Source organism: Aquila chrysaetos, chromosome 15 (genome assembly GCF_900496995.4).
Source record: "Aquila chrysaetos chrysaetos chromosome 15, bAquChr1.4, whole genome shotgun sequence".
Classification (NCBI taxonomy): domain Eukaryota; kingdom Metazoa; phylum Chordata; class Aves; order Accipitriformes; family Accipitridae; genus Aquila; species Aquila chrysaetos.
This window is the reverse complement of record NC_044018.1, coordinates 2,695,637-2,712,335: the sequence shown is the minus strand read 5'-3', so window position 1 is coordinate 2,712,335 and position 16,699 is coordinate 2,695,637. Positions and strand designations below refer to the sequence as shown.

At 50.7% G+C, this 16,699-nt stretch overlaps 1 long non-coding RNA gene across 2 annotated transcripts; it reads left to right on the top strand.

Annotated features, from left to right (window-relative positions):
- The first annotated feature begins 13,300 nt into the window (after positions 1-13,300).
- Positions 13,301-16,103, top strand: LOC115351316. 2 transcript variants are annotated; one of them, XR_003926768.2, is made up of 2 exons: positions 13,301-13,943; positions 14,377-16,103. It is a non-coding gene; the product is annotated as an uncharacterized LOC115351316 (long non-coding RNA). The 2 variants fall into 2 exon arrangements; XR_003926767.2 differs by having other exon boundaries at positions 14,372-16,103.
- The last annotated feature ends 596 nt before the right edge of the window (positions 16,104-16,699 follow it).

Genomic DNA, 16,699 nt, shown 5'->3' with positions numbered 1-16,699 from the left:
GACATACAGCTTGTGCTGAGCCTCGGTGGCGAGAGGACGGTGATCCCCGTATACAGCAGACCAGACCAAGGGCTTGCTCGAGGAAGCTGGCACCGTTGCTGGGAGAAAACGTGGGACGCCGTGCTGTAAAACCTGGCTGGGGGCTTGCAAGGTGTTTCCACATTAAAAGGAGGGCACGGTTAATAGTAGAAGCAAGGGCTGGTATTTAAAGTTTGGCTGTAAATCGGGTAAACAAACAGACCCGCTTTGTTGCGTTTGTCTGTGAGGGGTGTAACGCGAAAACGCGCTCAACAAACAAATGGTGGAGGAGCAAACCTGTTAGAACTAACGTACTTCACACCAAGGCTGCGTGTTTCAGAGCTCCTTCTTGCACTGCAAGAATTGATTAGCGGAGAAGTAAGCATTACCAATCATGTAAATCTCAGATTAGACTGTTCGATCCAGATGAATTATGTCTGCATAACCCCCTTTAAGCACTCTGAAAAAAATTATAGCTCTGGGATAGATCCTGCCATTAATTTTAAGATGCTTTAAGGAATCCGTGCATTACAACTCCTTCTGATTAGCCTTGGCTATGCAAGATTTGTCTGATCAATTGGAGAAGGTTGTATATAGATTTTCAGATTTATTTCTACGTTGAAAGCAAGCCTCATATGAAGCAAATCACTCCGCTGAAAAGGTGACTCTTGAATAATATCACGTGCTCTGTCTTGCGGAGGCTACGTGCCACGGTCCCCCCCCCCGTTCGGCAGCAGAAGCTTTTCGTCCGCTGGGCTCAGCATTTTTGTGCTGGTGCAGCGATCGAGGGAGGGGAGGGACCATTTCTGCTTCACACCGTGGCATCTCGCCCCAGAAAGAAGCAGCACCCAGGTCCCCGGGGTGATAAGGTTAAGGGGGTGAGTAGGGCAGCAGAGCACACAGGGCGATTTGGGGTTTTCCAAACCGTATCAAAGTGCGGGTCTGTCAAGAATGGTAAAATATTCATGTGCGATATGGTTTTTCTCCTCCAGTTAACTGAGCCAAGATGACATTGAAGTAGGAAGTGGAATAAATATATGCAAGAAGTCTTCTCACAAAGTTATTTAATTCACCAGAAGGGACACTTAAACAAACAGCAGCACCTTATTTACATTGAACTACTCTTTATGCATCCTGTAAACATCAGAAGCAATTTCTAATAAATTACAATCCAGGGAGCAGCAAATCAACAGTATCACCTGAGTTGCTTAAACGAATTCATTACAAAATATATTGCCTTTTTCCCTGTGACTTCCTTCAGATTGCATTTGAAAGCATTACTCTTCTGAGTTTTCTTTTCAGGATATATATGTGCAAAAATATCTCCAAGCAAGAAGAGATTATATTTTAAACTTTATTGCCCTTGACCTCAGATCCTTTTGAGTCTATTGTGTTACAGCCTTTCTGGTATCACCATCACTGGTGACATCTAACAACAAACAGCCCAAACAGCAGGTACCAGCTAATTCAAATTGAGATCACAGATTCAGCAGTGTAAGAGTTTGTAAAAGAAATCCTTAAAATTTCTATAACCTCTGGGCTTCTCTTTACCAGAAAGGATGTTCTCCGCAAAGTAATAGGAAAGTGTAATACTGTTTGCCAGTTTAATTGGATGTGCTCCTGCCCTATTATGAAAGAGATTGTCTCTTGCTGACCATGTATAAAACATAGGACGGGAGCTGATGCTGGTCACTCGAAGTGAAAAAAAAAAAACAGCAGTGGTTTGAGATGATATGACGGCAATTGGGACATTTTCTTGGCCTCCATTTCAAGTACAGAAAGGGACTTTGAAAAGAGGTTCTTCAGGGTGGACATCCTAGAATCATAGAATCGTTTATGTAGGAAAGGACATTTAAGAGCATCGAGTCCAACCGTTAACGTAGCACTGCCAAGTCCACCACTAAACCATGTCCCTGAGCACCACATCTACACATCTTTTAAATACCTCCAGGGATGGTGACTCCACCACTTCCCTGGGCAGCCTGTTCCAGTGCTTGACAACCCTTTCAGTGAAGACATTTTTCCTAATATCCAATCTAAACCTCCCCTGGCACAACTTGAGGCTGTTTCCTCTTGTCCTATCACTTGTTACTTCGGAAAAGAGACTGACCCCCACCTGGCCACAACCTCCTTTCAGGTAGTTGTAGGGAGTGATAAGGTCTCCCCTCAGCCTCCTTTTCTCTGGGTTAACACCCCCAGTTCCCTCAGCCGCTGCTCCTAAGACTTGTGCTCTAGAACCTTCACCGGCTTTGTTGCCCTTCTCTGGACACGCTCCAGCACCTCAACGTCTTTCTTGTATTGAGGGGCCCAAAACTGAACACAGTATTCGAGGTGTGGCCTCACCAGTGCTGAGCACAGGGGGACGATCCCTTCCCTGGTCCTGCTGGCCACACAATTTCTGATACAAGCCAGGATGCTCTCGGCATTCTTGGCCACCTGGGCACACCGCTGGCTCATATTTAGCCGGCTGTCAACCAGCACCCCCAGGTCCTTTTCTGCCGCAGAGCTTTCCAGCCACTCTTCCCCAAGCCTGTAGCGTTGCGTGGGGTTGTTGTGACCCAAGTGCAGGACCTGGTACTTGGCCTCGTTGTCAGTTTGGTGGAGAACGGCTCCATCATGCCCAAATCTCTGCCTTATTGAAAATGAGGTCCAAGACAACCCCAATAATACAGCTCCTGATATTTGAGATTAGCGGTGGTGGTTCCTTGCATCCCGTTGCTGCTGGCAAGACAGAAATCCATCACAGAGAGGGACATGGATTTGGGGGGTACAATAGAGAGCAAAGCAAGAGGCCCTGGAGGGCTGTTCTTGCTCACCCTTCACAGACCCGGGCGCTATTTATAATGAAATGAGGAGCTGGAAGAAAGGAAAAGGGAATCTGGGCAAAGATGGTAAAGTGGGTTCATCTGTAGCAGAAACGCCTTGTCCCAGTGGTCCCACAACGCTCTTGCAGGCTACAAATCGCCGGGTGGAGTGGTTCAAGTAGCTGCCATCTGCCCTGCTTTCTCTCCCTTCATTTACAGAAAGCCACGAGAAATATTTCATGCTCTTTGTTGAGGCAGTTTCCTTGCACTCAGGGAGGCAGAACAAGTGCATTTATGCTCTCACTCCAGGACTTGCTGATGGCTGTGAGAGGCAGCCAGGGACTAGGACTGGGCTTGTTACAGCTTCAGAAATTCAGCGAAGTGCCTTTGCGTTGGATGGGAATGAGGAGAGCTCTCTCACCAAACAGCGACGTGCTGGCTGACCTCAGCTCCCCTCCAGAGCAGCCACGGCTACAGAAGAAGGCTTTCTGCCACAGTGAGGTGGTCTGCGATTACTTCCCAGGGTCACACATCCCTTCGGAGGTGTGGAGCTGCAGGCGGGTGAAGTTCAGGGAGACCCTGGACATGGGGGATGGTGGAAAGAGCTGCTAACTCACCTTGGTGGTACCTTGGGGGTTGCAAGACCCTGACTTCGGTGATGGCTTTGGTGGTGCCCTTCAGGCAGAGCGTAAGGAGCTGAAACAGCAAAACATCAAGGTGAGCTGCTGAGGCAGCACAAGCTAATGAACCAAAAATGCCCCATCCCTGACCCAAAAAAGCTGGATGACTCTGTTTTCCATCTCTCATTCACCCCGGCCAGTACCAGAGCAGATGTGCAGACCCTTTGGGATAAACTGTAGAATTTAGCTATGCATTTGCTAATAAATAAACCTGTGCTGGAGCCTCTTTCCTTGGCCATGAGGCCATGTCTTTGGGGTGGGGGAGCTGTGACCATGGGGGTCCATGTGCAGTCTCAGCTTTTCCTTGGTGTGTCCAAATTGCTGCCAGCTTCAGAGGCACCTCAGAGCAGGTCTTGGCACTGGGCAACAAAATAGCTGAAGTTTGGAGAGGAGAAGACCACCCCACTGTGAGCAGAGACCTGGGTGATGTGTAAGCCTTGTTCTTCCCCTCTATCAAAGAGCTGAAGCACGTTTTATTATTTTTTAATAAATTAAGTCAAGCAGAAGGATCTAGCTAAGGACTTCTCTGCTGTCCGGTGTGATGCTGTCAGCAGCGAGCCTAGCCTGTGCTCCATGGGGCTGATGTAAATTCAGAGCTGATCCACCAAATCCAGTAGGGTCCTTCCTGCTTTCTTTACCCATAAAATGACTTCCCTAGTCTCAAAAAGGGGAAAAACCCTGCACTTTGGTGCATCTCTGCAGCCAGTCATCCCTTGAGACAAGGAGGAAGACTTTTCCTTGGATATAATTATTTCCATGGCCACACCTCCCACGGTAGGCTGGTGCTCTGCTCATCTCTCCGGCCCCTGCACCGACTGCGCGTGTTGGCATGTCCCCTGAATTTTGGAAAAGGTGCCATTTGTTCCTCCCACCCATAATATTCGCTATGAATTGTTGCATTTCATTAATGAACTAGATAGGATCTCCAGCGGTTTGATTAAGGAGAAGACCAGACAAGGCACAGTCAAAGACGAGGGCTCAGACCGTGAAGATGGGTCTCAATTCTTGGTGGACTCCCTCTGCCACCCTCGTTGAAGTGTTTCTCCTCCCCACAACTCAATTCTGCATAGGCAAAATAGAGCTAATTCTCTGTACTTTACTCAGTGTGCGAATCTTAATTAACGTTTTTGAAGAAGCCCCGGGAAGACCTAGGATGGGGAGTGGGTTTTGCCGTATCTGAGCAGGCATCCTTCCAGGCCTGGACCGGCAGCGGCAGCTGGCTGACGTCCAACCTCCCTCCGCTCCCCGCGCTCCGGGTTTGTTAACATCCCGATCAATAACACCGCGACATAAAATTCAGCTTCAACTTTTCTCCGTGGGTTCAGCTGCAGCGGTGGGTAGGGTTTTTCTCCCCAGCTCGCACCCTAAATCCTATTTTTCCAGCTCCTTTGAGCCCTGCTGGGAGGTATTAAGGTATTATTATTATTCCCCGTTGCTGCGGGGAATGGGGCGAATGCTAATGAGGGAGATGTGCGCCCCGTCCTCTCCTGTAAATCAGTTCATCTTTTCATACGCCACCTCTCCCACCGCCGTGAGCTTTTAAAAATAACAAATTGCGGGTTATTCTTCCTTTCTTTGGGAGGATGACCTTTAGGGTTTGCAACGCACAGCTCTGATGGATAAAGAGAAATTTATTTTCCAGGGGAAAAATAAAAAGGAAAGGAAAGCTGCAATTCTCACATGATCACGTGGTGTTAGGAATTGGACCTTTAGGGAAAAAAAACAGGCTGTTGAGGAACTTGATAAATTTAAGAGCTGGCAAGCGTCCGCTGCCGGACCGTGAATTCGTCAGGAGCGGGTTGGTTCTTTCTGTGCGCTGGTGCAGGAGCTAGCGGGATGAGGGATGCGGTCTAAGGCGGGCTCGTGCAAATATTATCCTATTAATAATCAATAACTGCTAGCAGGGCGAGATGATTCAGGCCAGATTGGTATATAATTGCTATTATTGTTATTCCGGTTTAAAACCAGTTCCTCTTCGCTACTGCCACAAGTGATCTGAAGCAATGTATTTTTAATTTGTTCGCAGGCACGGCACAATCCATCACACGGCGTTACACTGGCTGGAACCAAATGTCAGTGCCGAGCGGCGAAACATTTTTGTTATTTAAGTTACTGTATGCTAAGTTTATGTTGATTGCTCTGAGTATCATCTCCGAAAGTTAACTAGCGTTAAAGTGTTGATAATGTCCCACTTTCCCAATCATATTTGCATAGTGCACAACAGAGTTTAGCAGAAAAAAATTAGCTTAAGTGCTGTTTTTCATCAGCCCTGTCAGTCTCATACTGTTTGCTTCATCTCGGTGCACGGGGCATTTGGTGACAAATGGTTATGACATTTTTCATCTAAGCATTACGTCATTATATAATCGTCGTCTTCTGTCTCACGGCTGCATCCTCGCCACGCGGGGAGAGAGGGAGAGGGGAGGGGACGAAAACGGGGGCAGAAGAGAAAGAATTGGGATTTTTTTTTTTTTCCATTTATTTTAATTTTTTTTTTTTACCCTCCTCTCGCCAAAAAAAAAAAAAAAATTCAACCTCTCTCCCTTCCCCCTGCTCGCGGCAGCATCGCCAGAAATATTCCCGTGGGCAAATGGAAAGCATCCTGTTCCCATTGAAGTCAGCGGCAAATCGCTCAATATACAGGACCCGTATACAAATAGGGGCAACCTCTCTTTGTTCGGGGTATGGTGCGGCAGGGCGAGGACCACTGTTACCAGAGGCCTTCTCCTCCCTCCCCGCATCCCTGCAACCTGGGCGAAGTCCCCCCACCCTCCGATTTAGCCCCGGCTAAACGATGGAGAAGCCGGCTTTAGATTTTTACTGCGGCAATATTTTTAAAAGATAATTGAAACATTTCCTCGGCGTTACCAGCGCAGGAATAAAATCCCCAGAGTTCAGGAATAAAGCAGAAATAAGAGGTCTCCGTAGCAATTTTGGTTTGGTTTTGTGTTCCCCCCTGCCCCCAGTTACTTTTCATCTTGGTTTTGTATGTGAATTTAGGAGAGCAATTTATTCCTAACCTGGATCAGTCAGAAGTTTTAACCTGCGTTTTGCAGGGTATTACGGTGGCAATTTCTCATTTCGGGCTCCGGCTTCTGTTGTGCATGACGAGCTTTACACTTCTATGGGTAAATACAGTGATAATAAAGCTTAGCGTTATTATGGAGTGTGTTTTTAGCCTGAGCACCCCCTCCATACGTTAAGTAATTCATCCTTATTGCCATTAGGAATTCAGATGCTATTTTACGGAGGGGGAAGGGAGGGATGTGTGCAGAGCGCAGCTTATATTTTGCAGATATGGGTTTTTTCGCTGTGCAAGTTGCTGATTTACTCTAAGAAACCTCCTGGAGAAAGGTCTGAAGGAAGCTTTGTGGGGGAAAAAAAGGGATTTTTAATATCGTTCAGGCTTCTCCTGCTACCGTGCAGCTCTTACTGCCTGCCTTGCTGTCTGGGTGTGCAGTGCAGTATAGGATACATTCGCCTTTGCATTAATAATAGTCCAATAAAACCAGACAATATTCTTGCTTAAATGCATTGAGTTATGTAGATCCTAATTCTAGCACATAAGCAATGAAAGAAAAGCAGATATTTTGTCCTCGCAAAAACAAATTCTGTGATACAAATGCAAGCTGACATATGGTAAAAATTGCCTGAAGCCCTGCTGATTTACAGAACTGTTTTCACTCACAGATAATTCATTAAAAATCATTTCATACTGGCTGTATATACATAAAAAATATTTACTTGTGTAAATATCAGTCATGAAGGTATTGCTTTATTTTTTTTTTTTCTCCTTTCCCTTCTTTTTTTTTTTTTTTGGACAGCTGATGGAGAGGGGGGGAAATCCAAAGATATATGATCGACATAGGGGAAAGCAAAGGTATGCTTGGCATTCATCCTGCGATATAGGTCAGGACTGGGGGTCGGCTAGGACAGCTTTTAAATCCGCTACCTGAACCATCTGCTGTTCAATGCCAGTTGAATCTGCGTATGGGAAACACACACTAGGCAGACATTTATATTGTGGCATACGGCACAAAAGGGACTAGGAAAGTGCTTTTACCTGATTCAGGGCTCTCACGCTGACCTATAGAACAATAGGAGCCAAGGTAACGTATACACCGGGAGACGGCACCGTAAAACTGAAGCTGCGGGATTTCAAGGCCGTTGCTGCTGTAGCAGAGTAGCTTGGAAAATAAAGAGCAAATTCCAGCGAGGCAAGGCGAGTTTTCAGGTTTAATCTGCTTTGCAAATACTCCTAAAATGACGGAGGCACAAAATGCGAAGGGGACAAATGACGCGATGGGGTTTGCGGCTCCCAAATACGAACGGCCCAGGTGTATCTGATACAAGCCCTGAAATCTCACGCCTACCCCCCACGTTTTATTCTCTAAAATATGTGTTACGTTACTCAAAACGCTTAACAAGGCTCCAGCCCGGCACTACATCTTTCCTTTTTTTTCTGTGCTTACTCCGATGATATAATTTGCTTAAATATGATGCATTATTTTAAACCCTCGGCTTGGAGACCTTTAGATGATTTTCCCCCCTCGAGGAAAATTCAGAAATAAATCACAGAGTACAAGAGATTTGGGGTCGTTGTTGTTTTTTTTTTTTTTCCCTCTACAGCCAGTAGATGAAATTATATTCTTAAAACTGTGGAAGGGAATAAGTACTTGGAATAGGGATCTAGTCCATCAGCTTTCATCCTCCACAAAACCCAGTAGTAAACAAAGAAATAATATTTGGGGGCTTAGAGAGGGCTGCTCTGGAGGGAGGTGGGGGGGTTAATTAAGATGAAATGGCTACATGGGGAAGGGGTTGACCGCCGGGCTCGCATCCCACGCCTGCGCCCAGCACAGCATCGAAGGGAGAAAGTTTGGGCCCGTTTCCTATGGAAATCGGTGCGATGTCGCACACTGCGGAGCAGGAGCCGCTACCTCAACGGGAAAATGTCATATTAAGCTGAACCTGAAAGGGAGGGTAAAATAAACTCTCACTTCTCCATCGGAGTGTCTACATTGAGAAAGCTTCTCCTGGTCTATTTATATGCTGTATAAATCAGTCTCCAGACTGTTACCATAGATAACAGAGTTTTTCTTCTGCTGTTGTCTCTAACAGCTTCTTTTTCCCCCCACTATATTTTGTGCGATTCCTACCTATCACCTCGGTGAGTAATTCGCCTGGTTTAAAGCAAATTACAACTTGGGAGCAAGCCGGCTTTTTCAGGCAGAGAGAGATTTTTCATCCCCCTCTTGCTGAATTTTACTCCCAATTCTCTACGTAGCCCGAGAAATCCAGCAGAAAGGGGAGCTATAGGTAACTGCATCTGATCCCGATACATATTTAACCTTCTTGCCGTCTCCAGGAATTAACTGTTTAGGAGGTGAGCAGCCGACGCAGGCGTCGCACGAGAAGAACACGGTCAGGCTGGTTCACAGCGATGCTGACGCTTTCTGCAGAAACCATCGTTAATTCTCCGTACAGAGCTTCTGCAGGAGAGGTTGCCACAGGCTGGGATTTTTATTTGAAATAACTAACTAAATAAATGCGACTGGTCCCTATTTCAGGGACCAGTGGATGCGGAGTTTCCCCTCCCAGGGATGGGGAGTTAATGGGATTTGTTGCTTCTGGTTGGGGGGCGAGGGGGGTTAATCCCTTCCTTCATGTATATCCCCGCTAAGCTGGTTTAGGTCGTGTTTAGAGTTAAAGTTTTTTGGTACTGGCTCTGTCCATCCGTCTCTGCGGTGCCGGGCATGGGGCTGAACCCAGGGAGCTGCTGCTGGGTCCGGCTTTGCAATCTTCCCCCCCTCACACCTCCCAGCACCTAGAAGTTCAGGTGAGCCGCAGGAAAAAAAAAGGAAAAAAAAAAAAAAAAGAGGTTTATCTTTCACCAAAGTGGTGAAAAAGCTCATAAAGGCTTTTAGAAACCCATCCTCGCGCGGGGAAAGCTCCCAGCAAGGCCCAGAGCCTATTGTTTGCCGCAATGTGATTTGCGGTGGAGCAGGTAGGACAGAAAAGGGACTTTTCCCCTCCCCGGCCGGGTGCTCAGCACCCATCCGCAGGGACCCGTTCCCCCAGAGTCACCTCTGCCATCGGCTCCAGCAGTTGTTAAGCTGATTGTGGGGATGTAGCTCTGGGGTTTGGGGTTGTTTTCTTAAGCCCATCATCTTTTAGGAGCCGTCCTGCAAAGCGTTAAATAGCCTCACCTGACCTCCTCCAGCAAAGCAAAGCTCTGCATCCTTATTTAGGGGCATACATCACCTCTACAGTTTTTCCTCCAGCACTGGAGGTGGAGCAGAGAAGTGAAATGTCCTGGAAAACAAAACAAAACAAAACAAAACAAAACAACAACAACTCTAAATCCATCCGAATTTGCCTTGAAACCCTTTTCCCATCCCAGGCTGCCTGAGTGCGCATCCAGGCGATCCCGAACGGGGCGCGCGGGAGGGCCGCACACATATGCCGTGCCATATGGAGCGGCGCGATTCTGGTCAATCGGATCTTTAGGAGTTTTATCGTTTAATTTCTTAATGTGCTAATAGTGCAGAGGGAGGGAATGGATCATCGGTTAAGTCCAAGGATTTATGTTTTTAAGGCAGCGTAATGTATTTTCAAGCGGGTTGAAGTGGGCTTGACATACACCCGGTAAACGTGATGGGGAGCGGGCAAGAGAGTGAACTAGAAAAGACCCTGAAAGATCCCTTCGAGCATTAATCCAGCGCAGGTTTATAATGCGGCATCCAGCCCCCATGTGAGCGGGCTGAGATTCAGGCTGAAAATCCCCGTGTCCATTTTGCACAGACATCTTGCCCGGCGCTGTGGGCGATGCGAGCTCAGGTCTGGGTTTGCATCTCCAGCTGCCCCCACGGTTTTCAGCAGTGGCTCCATCTCCGTGGCTCGGTTCTGTAGGCACCTCACTTCCATTTGCAGCCACGAAGGGTGGGCGGCAAAATGTCCCTGAAGCCCCTGATCCTCAGTTTCCCCACTTGTGCAAAGGGGGAATTGCATTTACTTCCTTCAGATTGCCACTTGGCATCGGTGCTCATGCAGATTCCCAAAGTGCTTTGGGATCCTCAAAGGAAGAGGTTACAGGGAGATAAAGCACTGTTACGTTATAAAAAATATATATACGCAGCAGTAATTTGGGGGGGATACTGAGATTAGAACTTTTTACCTCTGACCAAGTTACCTCCCGTGAAACGCATATATTTATTTTTAAGTAAAATAGCTCAGCTCTCTGTAAATCTCCGAGGCAGAAGACCAAGGAGGAGATAAATAGCGCGACGCGGCGACCCCAGCGCCGGCGCAGGCTGCCGCCGCGGTCCCCATCGGGCAGCTGCCTGCCGGGCAGGAGCTGATGCTCGTGCGGCCCGTGGCTCCAGCTGCGGTTTGAAGCACGGCGGTCTCAGAGGGATGCTCTGGCTGTTGGCTTCTGTCAGCGAGACCTTTAAAATCTGTGCTATACGATTTCTTATTTGAATTGCAAACAGTTTAAAGGAGGTATATGAGAAGTTGCTCATTCAGGGTAAATAGGGTTTGATTTTTTTTTTTTTTAAGCAAATAATATCGTGTCATCTTTTTTTGGCGGGGGGAATGGCATTATAGAGGGCAGGCGGGGAGATTTTTGTGTCTGGGCTGGTGACTCTCCCCAACAATTTTCAACATCTAATTTCCAGTATTTCCTTGAAAACTCCTCTGATTTGGTGCATTAGATGAAATGTCATTATCGTAATGGAAACAAAATGGTACTACTATTAAACAGCACCAAGAAGAAAGGGCCGCGGCTCTCAGCCGGCTCGGCACGAAGATTTCGAGCGTGTCGGGGGGGGGGCCCGATGCGCACAGGGCTCTTGTGCTTATTCAGAGTCGGATGCTTCTGCCCATCTCTGAACACACACACACGGGCTGTGCTCGGGGTACGAACCGTCTGCTCCTGCTTCCGTGCGGTTTTTTTTCTCAGCAACTTCTAGGCCTCGATTGGGGGGGGTAAAAAAAAAAAAAAAAGAAAGCACGTATTTGTCTTCATGCGATGGGAAGGAATATACGTGCGATGCAGCGTGGTACGTAGCTGAAATGATCTCAACGGCACGGTAGCTGCGGCTCGTGCAAAGGGATCCCAGGAGCGGGCACATGCCCTTGATACGAAATCACCCGGCGAGGAATAAAGGATTTCCTGCCTTCAGAGCCTGCTTCAGCCAGGGGTTTAGCCTGGGTTACGCTGCGCAGCGCCCTGACAAGGTTACAGGGTCTAACAGGGTGCTCAGCAAGGACCGGTGATGCTGGGAATATACAGATATCCCTGGATATAGATATATAGATAGCCACAGCGTGCGTTTCGTATCGCCAGTATACATCAGGACCTTACCATAAACAAAAAGCCCGCTCTTCTCCTTGAAATTCACCTTGAACGCAGCGAGACTGGGTGGGTTTGTTGGTTGGGGTTTTTTTTTAATTATTATTATTATTTATTATTATTATTATTAATTTCTCCCCCCGCCCCCGGCTTTCCCTGACAATTGTCAGCAGAGAGGCTGCAAAAAAAGCTGAGGAGCCACTGCAGCCCGAACGCAGCCCTGGGAGCTGTCAGCCCCACGCCACTGCAGTGATGTCAGCCGCAAAACACAGCCACTTCCACCCCCAGCCCCTCGCACACACGCACACACACAAGTCGCAAGAAGAAGAATTCATAATTACAGTAGCGTAGCCATGAAACCAGCAGCGGGGGGGGGGCGGGGGAGAAAGCAAAGCTTCATCCAAAACTGGCCTTTTTTTAAATTATTTTTTTTAATTTTAAAAAAAATTTTTTTTATAATTTTTTTTGTAATTTTTTTTTTTTTTTCTTGCAAAGCTGCACCCAGCTCTGCAGCATCCTTTCTCCGCAGCGGGGCTGGGGGAGGCCGGGGGGGGGGGGGGGGGGGGGGAGCAGGGCAGGGGTTTCCCCCCCCCCACCCTCAACCGGGTGGAGGGTGAGGGAGGCGACGGGGGGCGGCGGGGGGGAGCTGGGCAGGGCTGGAGGCTCTCTCCCCGCGGGTCGCTCCTTGTTTTAAAAGGCAGCATTTCTGCGGACAACACCCGGAGCATCTCTGCGGGAGAGGGGCTGGGGGCGAGGGCTGCAGCCGCCTTGTTTTCGGCGCACGGAGTCAGCAGCTGTGATTTTTTTTTTTTTTTTTTTTTTTTTTTTTTTGGCTGAATAATCCTTTACGGGGAGGGGGTGTGCGGGGAAAGGGGGTGGGGGGGGGGGGGGGAGGCTGGGGGAGGAGGGAGGGAAAGTGGATCAACATCACCGAAGGAGGACAGCGAGCAAGATTAGGGCTGGCTAATGATAAATGAGAAGGCGCCGCTGACAGCTCCTCTCTCCGCGCAACGCCCGCCCGGCTGCTCCGCGCTCCGCGCTGCCTCCGCGCCCCTCCAGCCGCCCGCTCCGCTCCCTGCCGCCGGCCCGACTTCATCCCCCCTTTTCCCTTTGCTTTTTTTATATATATATATATTTTTTTTTTTTTATATATTTATTTTTATATATATTTATTTTTTATATATTCATTTTTTATATATATTTGGGGTTTTTTTATATATATTTTCTTTTTATATATATATATATTTTTTTTTAGATAGATAGATAGCATTTTCACCTCTCCTCCGCATAGCGCGGGGGGGGGGGGCACTCCCCCCCCCTCCCTTCCCAAGCATCTTCCGCGGGATTACGCGCCTGGCCGCGCTGCTGCACCGGCTGCCGGACGGAGGGACCACCGCGGGGTGCCGCAGGGGGTATTGCCTTCGCTCCTCTTATTTGGGGGGGGGGGGTTGGGGTCAGGCCGGGAAGGGGGGGGGACACACACGACAGCACCCCACTGGGGAGGGGGCGAGGGGTGCAATGGGGGCCCCCGCGCCCTTTCTTCCCCCCGCGGAGGGTTGGGGCGGGGAGGAGGAGGAGGGGGGGGATGAAGCCAGGGCGGTTTATGGGTGGGCTCTGCCTGTGTGTCCCCCCCCCGCCGTACCCGGGTGACCTTTCAAATCAAAGCCCGGCTCGTACCTACCAAGGTGCATTGGCCAGCAAGGGCTGGGACGGAGGGGGGGGTGATGGGGAGGGGGGGGTGATGCACCCGGGTTCTCCCCCTCCCTCTGCCTTTCCCCCTCCCTCCCTCCCTCCCTCGCTGCTCCCTCCCTCTCCCTCTCCCTCTCTCTCTGCTGCATTTTGCATGAGCTATCTAGGTCATTAGCATTTTAGCGTATGCAAGACTTGACAAAGCTGATGAGAAGCCAGATGGGCCCCTCTCCTCTTTTTTTTGCACCACTTGGGATCTGAGCGAAAGGATTGACTGCAGCAGGCGAACGGGGGAAGGTTTTATTGCGCTCCTCCAGACCCCCCCTTTATAGCAACGCGGCGGGGCTCGGGGAAGGCGGCAGAGAGCGGGCAGCGGCGGGCAGAGACGGAGGGCAGGTAACGGGGCACCCCCCCCAGCACCCCCCCCCCACCGCCGCCCCGGCCCCTGCCCGGGGCAGCACCCCGCAGCCTTTCATTTCTTTGCTTTTATATCATTTGGGGGAGGGTTGTTTGGGGGGGGGCGGGGGTGTTCTTTCCCGGGGGGGAGGTTAGGTTGGATTTTATTTCCCCCCCCACACACACGCACCCGTCGGGAAGGGTGCGCCGAGCCCTCCGCGGAGCGCGGAGAACAAAAGGCTGGGCTCCGCGGGGGCGGTGGGCAGCGCGGCCCCCGCTCCCACCTCCCCTCCTTAACCCCCCTCCCTTTTTTTTTTTTAATTTTTATTTTTTTAAAATAATTTCTCCCTCTTATTATCTATCTTTTTTTTATATATATAATTTCCCCCTCTTATTCTCTCTTTTTTTTTTTTTTTTTCCCTCCCGAGGAAAGGCCCCTCTCTCCGTGTTCACAGCGGACCTTGATTTAAATGTCCATACAATTAAGGCACGCGGTGAATGCCAAGAACGAGGCTGACCAGCATCGAGGCCGGAGGCGGCTCCGCGGCTGTCCGCACCCGCGGAACCCCCCCCCCCCCCCCAAAACCCCAAACCATACACACATCCCCCCCCCCCCCCCCAAACCCGGTCGCAGGCAGCGCTGCGCACCGGCGCAGGTGGCATCCGCAGCGCGGAAAGTGGGGGGGGGACACGACACGACGGGGGGGGGGGGGACGGTACCTTTTTGGGGGGATCCAGGGGAGAAAGGAGAAGGGGGGGGGAATGTCCCTGCGCGTATAGATACCCCGGGGAATGAAATCTGGAGCTGTCACTCGGGGGTGACCCGCGGGTGGGCCCCGGGGGGGGCCGCGGCTGCTGCCCCCCGGTGCCGCCGCTTTGTGTTTTGCCTTTTTTCTCTCCTTTTCTCCGCAGAGCCCGGGGGGGGGGGGGGGTTCCCCCCTGTTAAAAGCAAGGGCAGGTCTTGGGGTCACCGGGGCTCACGCTGCTCCCCCGGTGGGGAGGGGGAGGCTGGGGCAAAGCTGCTTTTTTTCTTTATTTTTTTTAAAGCCTTTTTTTTTTTTTTTCCGGTGGCTGTTTGTGTGTCTTTCCCTTCCCCCCCCCCCCTCCCCTTTAATCCTTATAATTTAAATCAAAAGTGCCAGGGAGAAGAAGGGGGGGGGGAAGAGCTGTGTCTGCAGGGCGAGGCCGGGCGTAAATCTCTTGGAGGGATAAACATGTCATTTGTTCCCTTTGTATGGTAATGCTGTCGTCGTCGTCCCCCCCCCCAGCTGCCCCCCCCCCCCCCCAGCAGCTGCCCCGGCCATACATCCTCCCTACAAAAGATCCCAATTACCCATCGGCTGCCTCATTATACCCCTAACACAGCCCCGGCGAGAGGCGTGTGTGCGAGGAGCCGAGGGGAGGGGGGGGAAGGAATGGAGGGGGGGGAAACAGCACCTGAATAATTCAGAAAATAAAATAAAATTGAAGAAACGGGAAGCCCCAGGCGGCGGGAGGGGAGGGCGATGAGGGATGCTGCGACCCCGCGGCCTAACGCAGCGCGGGGGCTGCTCCGCCACCACCCCGCTGTTTTATTTTTCCCCTCCTTTTTCACGCTTTTTATTTTTACTGATTTTTTTTTTTTTTTCCTCCACCTTTTTAGCCAGAGAGGTGCCTGGGAACCCATCGCCACCCCCCCCCGCCCCGCTCCCCGCTGGGGCCCTTCACCTCCCTGCCCTTCTCCCATCCCTTCTCCTCCCTTCCCTTCTTTTTGCAGCTGGAGGCCAACCTGCCCCGCATCCCTCCATCCCCATGGCCGGCCCAGTGTTCCCAGCAGGTGCTTCCCACTGGGCAAAGAAGGGCCTTACTGGAGGGGATGGTCCCCCACCCTGTGGGGCGGCTGCAGAGCTGTCCCCGGGCTGGGGGGGGGCCCTTTGATGATGGCGTGGGGGGGTCCATCTCTCTTTGCAGCCCTGCACGCAGACCCTCGCCTCTGGGACGGTGCCCGCGGGAGCATTGACAGCAGCTCGGGGTCCCTGGGACGCCTCTTTGCACCCCCCCCTTCCCCGGGGTGCTGCAGGTATTTTGGGGCAGCCCTCCCTGGGCTTGCATCCCCGCCGGTGCGGATGCCGCAAGGAGCCCGTCGGGTCGTGCCGTGCCAATAAAGCTCTTTCGCTGCGGGCTCCCGCATCCTCTCCTTTGTTCGCGGAGGTTTCTCGCCCGTTTCTTTTCGGCGGCGGAGGCAGGACATCCTTCCCCCCCCCCCCCCCCCCCGTGAAGGACCCACACTCAGCACCAGTTGCGGGGTGAATATTAAAATCCACCCCAAAAGAAAAACCTCAACCTTTCAATTTGGCAGCCCACGATCGCCTGCTCAACCCCGGGCGGGCACCTTCGCATCCTGGATCTCCAGGAGAGTCTGAACTACCAGAGGGCTCCTGTTTAAAGAATTGAAGGAGGGGGGGAAAAAAGAGATTTGGGGTGCCTTCTATTCGGGATCACCTCCATCCCCTCAGGCAGATCCCTGCCCCGCCGCACTATGCGCCGAGCATCCCTCTGCAGTGCCACGGCCCTCACCCGGAGAGCTAGCGAAACGGCTTTTCCATTAACGAGCTGTGGTACGGGAGAGAGAAACAAGATCTAAATAACCCCAAATAAATAAACAACCCGTTTATTGCTTGCAAAACAGCTGGGATGAAGAGACGCCATCACCTCGCAGCCGAAGGCGGGAGGCCTGGTACCCCACCGGGGCCCGGCTGCCTCCCTCAGGCTCAGCT